This window comes from Erigeron canadensis, chromosome 3 (assembly GCF_010389155.1).
Source record: "Erigeron canadensis isolate Cc75 chromosome 3, C_canadensis_v1, whole genome shotgun sequence".
In the NCBI taxonomy this organism is placed as follows: Eukaryota; Viridiplantae; Streptophyta; class Magnoliopsida; order Asterales; family Asteraceae; genus Erigeron; species Erigeron canadensis.
The window spans coordinates 9986686-9993003 of NC_057763.1; the positions used below are offsets into that span (position 1 = coordinate 9986686).

At 30.3% G+C, this 6318-nt stretch overlaps 1 long non-coding RNA gene across 1 annotated transcript; it reads left to right on the forward strand.

The window, feature by feature from the left end:
• The first annotated feature begins 2426 nt into the window (after positions 1 to 2426).
• On the forward strand, positions 2427 to 5999 carry LOC122594523. The gene is made up of 3 exons (XR_006323024.1): positions 2427 to 2923; positions 4761 to 4867; positions 5798 to 5999. It is a non-coding gene; the product is annotated as an uncharacterized LOC122594523 (long non-coding RNA).
• Positions 6000 to 6318: the final 319 nt, after the last annotated feature.

Genomic DNA, 6318 nt, shown 5'->3' on the forward strand with positions numbered 1-6318 from the left:
CCCACCAACAAAATCCAAAAAAGTAATATAATTTACAAACAAAAAAGGAAAAACAACAAAATCCCAAAAATTCGCCTACCAAGATTCTAAAAAAAGAACCCTGTGTCGTTCGAAATTACAACATCAAAGACTGATTTTAGTAAAATTAAAGAATACCCACAAATAAAAATCAAAACTTTTAATGAAGTCTGTATATATAGATATATATACACAGTAGAGTCAAGGGTGGTTACAGAGAAATAACACTACAATTACAATGGATATTTAATAAAGCGTAAATATATGCAATAACGTGAAGCAAACGAAAAAAGAGATACAAAACGAATTACTTTGAATTTGCCCACTGTTCAATCAACTAATATATAATGTAAAAATAATACCAATGAAATAGTGTCAATCATCCAAATATATTACTATTTTATTTTATTAAATGTGTGTATATGTATATATATAGTCAAGACAATATTATATTATGATAAGAACCTTATGAGAAGAGTAACCCAAAAGGCACACTGCAAAAAAGAATTAATCTTTTTTTTGCTATTCTTTGACATCCACAACACATCATAGACAAATCAATCAAAGTTTTGGAATAACATAAGAATGAATGATTTAGTCTTTTGATGGTTTATAACTTTATTATATTTTAAGTTGGATATCTCTTCTTAACTTAATTAAAAACCTGATAAAATAAAAATGCTCTTAAATAATCTTTTTTGCTAAGCACCCTCTCACGTGATATACAAACTATGTCTTCAGCCATTTTCATCTCTAGCAAAGTGAAACCCTATCACCGCCACCATTAGACCGCATTAATCACCACCATCGCCGCATTACGCAGGTACCATGCTCGTACATATAAATGTGTTTGTCTTTGGGTGTCTTAATTCAAGTGTATTTAAATTAGCGAATGGGCCGAAGGTTGTTTCGTACTTCGCATCACTATTTTGGACGTTTTCCTAAAGTTAATTAAAAATCAAGCCTTTTTTGTTAATTTTCTAAACCCTAATCTTTTGATTCGGCTTTGTATGAAAAATCGATCCATAAAAAACTAAATCGAACAAAAAAAAATAATATTTAATTTATCTTATAGTTATATCATTTTATTACTCATATTTAATGGGAAATGATAAATGTACCATTATTTTTGATTAGTCTACCACAAAGTACAAAATTTTTAGCATACTGTACAAATCAGTGTTGCGTATGTATGGTAAATTTATTATTTGTGGTGGTACAATTGTCACTTCCCATATTTAATAGATAGGTTAATTTACTTGCTTTTTGTGAATGGCTAAAATGTGTTGTGAATTTATCATCTATCTATATCTTAAAACAATAGGAATCTTAGCATTTATAACTTTATTATAGTATATACAACTTAGAAGATTATATCAAAATTTAGAAATCATTTGAAAATATTATTAGATTATATATGACCAAACAACTTTTTATACTCTCTGTTTCTCTTGGCCGAAACCTTAATTAAAATTGGTTGTTATTCTCGCCACAAAACAAAATCTATTATATAATGATAATAATAGTTACTTGAGTTTTACAAATAAGTTTCTTGATTGGTGGAGATAATTGTAACAACCCTCAATTTTCGACTATGACAACTTACTTATATTTAGCTAAGTATCTATCTCTAGAGGTTTATTAAGAGAATGGACCCTCTAGACATTTAGGGCATGGTGATATTTGCCCTCTAGTTCAATAGACTGCCAAAAGGTAGTTCGTTGCCTTAGAAATGCCATGAACACTACTATAATTATTCAAGACAATCTCAAGCTATGAATTAGTTCTAATTGAACATGATGAAATACCAATAAACCAAAAACTTTATTTTAAGAAGTTAAGTTAAAAGAAAAAATAATTGTACAAAACTCACAAGTTGTGATAAGAATAAAAAAAATCTCATAAATATCCAACAACTTAAACACCATACGAACATAAGGATATATTGACCATCTTGAAATTTATTTATAAACTTATATATATAACAGTAGGCTTGAATAATAATAAGTACATGCATATGTAACTAAAATAAATACAAGTTGTGAATAATGAGCTAAGTGACAAATTGAAATACAAGATATACATACATATATACATACGGGTATATATATATACCTACATACATAAAAATTCTTACAACTTTTATTTTTATAACAAAAGCTACATATATTTACATATTCAATATGTACATCCTCAAGATTTACATAATAAACTCATCTCTACACAACTCATACACAAATAATCCATATTATGCACCTAGACAAGTTTTTGGACTACACATACATCACACAAACCTTTTGGACAGTTGGACCAATGGCCACCTCTTCACCACTCCACTCAAACAATTAACAAGTCTCTAACACCCCACAACCCTCTAATTTTCGTGCTCCCTCCCATCTACACTCTCACTTTTCATTTCAAACACAAACACATCTTCAAAAACTCCACTTTTCATTTCAAACACACACACATCTTCAAAAACTCTCTCCAACTCTCTCTAATTTTTTGCACTTTTGCTTTCTCTTTTTCGGTTCAAACAAGCCAACAAGGAGCCCAAATCTAACTAATCTAATGTAATAATAAGTTCCATTGATCATCCAAAACTAATATCATGTATGGTGGAAGCATGGGGTCGATTTGGAGGCAATAAGGTCACGAAATCAGGAGGTTGATCGGCAACAACAAAAAGGTCCAGCAAACAGCCCCTATCTCCTCACTTTCTTTTGATTTTTGATCATCAATGGGTACCCAACATGTTCCCTTGTTTGTTCATCATCCTTTCTTTCATCTTGTACTTTATTTTCTCTTCTTTTCAAGCTTGTTACAGCCAATAAACAACTCCAAGGGCAGCCAAGAAAATGGAGACCCAACAACACTCTTAATCTTCTTGTTTTGATCTTCAAAGGTTGATAACTCGTAATCTTTTGATTATCACTGTCTTTATCTTTCATTTTTATCACTAAAAACACATAGATGTTTAAATGCATGCATATTTAAAAGATTGATCTAGAAGAAATAATTATGAATACAAGAGATAATAATGGATTTAGTGTAAAAGTGTTAGATCATCACATGCATAAAAATATTTGCATTAGTTTAGGTTTATTTTGATTTGGGATTTAAGATGGATCTTTTGATTGATGATTATATAAATATATATATATATATATGAATGTTAAAATATGTATAATAATCTGGATTTTATAAAAATATTGTAAGAAATATGGATTATATATGATTTAAGGCAAAACTATGCACAAAAATCACCAACCGAAAATCACAAGAACACAAATATACATTCACCACCTTCATTAAATGATTTATCTATAAGAATATGAATAAAATATGTAGAAAACACTAATTATATGTTAAAGGATAAAATAGGATGAACAAGATGTATTGGGGTTACCAAAATAGGTGGTTAGGTAATTTAAAATAAAGCAAACATGCTTTTATGTTATCAAGAAAGTTTACAGAATCTGTATTTTAACTTGGAGCTTGTAAAAGTGGTTCAAAAAGGACGAACTGGGTGAAGCTCACAAAATATGAAACGAAGACTTGTGAGTTAACTTTCACCTCCCACTGAAATCAGATTAAAAGACAAAGTATAACTTAAGTTATGGATTTTTAAGTGCACAGTGGTCAGGCTGATTTTATTCTTAAAAATGGGTCATGTTCATAGATTTTTATTTTTCAATCCGTAATGATTCAGGACTTTTCACTTTATGGGTATTATATTTGATGTATTGAAAATCTAAAATAAAATCAAGGGATTTTTCAAAGCTTGGCTAGGCCTTGAACTTTTATAAAACATTTGGTTGCGCAAACAGCTATGATAATGTGTAGTCAAGTTCATGGAATTTTTATAAATAGTAAACGATGACTAAAATTTTACCAAAAATTAATAAAAATCACTAACATACTGAATTTTCTGTAGTAAAAATATCTTGACCCAAATAAATCACCTATTCCAACTAGAAGCTCTTCACAACAAAATAAGCTAAAAATTACTAGATAGCAACTTTAATCAACTCCAACAATCTTGTAACAAAATATATTATAGACCTACTGAGAGTATGCCAAATAAAAGTTATAAAACTTAACTTGGTTATTAAATGGCAAAGACAAGCCTACAAATCACTATTTCGGGTCATATAAGCACTAACCGAAAGCTCTAAATTGCACATATCACACCACCACCACTATCACGACTTGAAATACCAAAATATGATGAACATTCTGCAAATGATGAATTATGAATGAAAATCCATTTTAAAGCATTTGAATTGCTTGAGAAATGAGACTAAAATCACAATATCAGTAAACGATTTTTAAGCATAAAGACCTCTAAACGAGCTAGACACATGAGAGGTTGAATTGATATGAATTTAACATGGTAAAAGTTACCCAAAGGGTCTGGCATTCTTAGCCAAAAGGCTATGTGGTGATTTCTTTGAATTTCTATTAATTATTGAATTTAATGATAATTAAAAAGGAAAAATAAATAAATTAATTATAAAAATCATGAAAATGGATAAATAAATAGTTAAATAATATTAAATTAAATAAATGAATTCAAGATGTTATATACTTATAAACACCAAAATGATCGAGTGATACAAAAGATACAATCAAAACCACAACAAATGTAAACCAAGAATTTATCGTACAAACAAAGGTGGCATTTCTAAGTGAAGGCTCAAGATAGGAACTTATATATATTTTTCCTCTCGTATGGATAGTATTGGCTTGAAATGTGATCGAGGAACATGACGGATATATGATCAAGGAAGCGATTGATAGGAAGTACCCATTTTGGATAGGTGAATATAAGGTGCGGCATAACAAAGTGAGTCATAGCCCCCTTTCAAACTCTTTTGTGTGGTTTACTTTCGGGGTGAAAAGCATGATAAATAAAATTGTTTTCTTTTATGAAATGATATTTTGAAAGGATATTTATGATAATGAATATATGTTGTATGTTCAATGTAATCTATGTTATATGATGAGCTTGAGTACTGTCAAAGTCTAGTCCCCGCTACACTAGTATTAACTCATTGAGGCCTGTAGTTAGAGAGTTGCGCAACTAGAATTCGTCCCCTCACTCACGAAGATGGTGACAGGTTGATTGGCCGCCTACGTGGCCGCCCTCAACGACTGCCGACCTAGGGGTGCTCTAAATTACTTTTTATTATTGGTCGTCTCCATGGCACGACCCAATTATGGTTAACGCACGTGATTGACAGCATGTGCTTTATGGTTATATCGATGGGATATATTATGTGTGGTTTGCGACGTGAAAGGGTCTTAGTAGTGGCTTAAGCTAAACTCATCTAAAATATTAATGTGAATGTTACTAATGACATATTTGGGACATACTTTGGTTATTATGGAATGAACATACGGTTTGGGCATTGGACCCTATATGGAATATTGAAAGTTGTTGAAATTGGCGATATTGAAATCTTGATGACCGAATAGTTTTGATGTGATATATGATTAATTGTTTGATATATTTTTATCTCAAGATGATTTGACAAATGAGAACTTTATAATTACCATGGATTTTAAAGCTTTGAAACAACATTGTGGTATTTGGAAAACTTGATAATATGATATGGAAATTTTGTCGGTCTTGTGGTTTGGGTATGTTGACATCTAATGACATGTTTTCTAAGTGTTTATAATGGTTATGTAACGAGATTTAGTTAAAAACTTATGCACTCACCAACTACGTTTTTCGTAATTGTAGTTGACACTTTTTCATCATGCTTTTCAGGATTCAGCATAAGCTATGAGGAATTATATGCATCATGATTGTTTGCATTGCACGTTGGAGTCAAAGATCAAACCTTGTGATGGACAATGGAATCCGCCTTGGCCATTGTAGTATATCATTTCATGTATTTGTTATTTGTTTCGTGGACTTAATATCCAAGTACGGTGGACGCATGATACTTGGGGATTGGTTCACATGCTTCTGCCTTTGTAAACTCTTTTATCAAATAAAGCTATGGTAAATGTTTATCTATCATCCTTTGTTTTGAATACTCGACTTTCTGTACATCTCATTGTTCCGCCTTAGTTAGGGTGTTACAATAATATACTTTATTTATTAATTGTCTTTGAGATTATTTTTTCCCCATCACTACATAAGGTATTTCCTTCATCTCTTTAACATAACTGAAAGCAAAAACTATAAATTTCTCTTATTTAACTTATTGGTTTTTTTTTACTTACTTGTATTGTAGTTATCTGTATTTTATATGACTAAATTTTTGTCATGTTTAGTTTTTTACT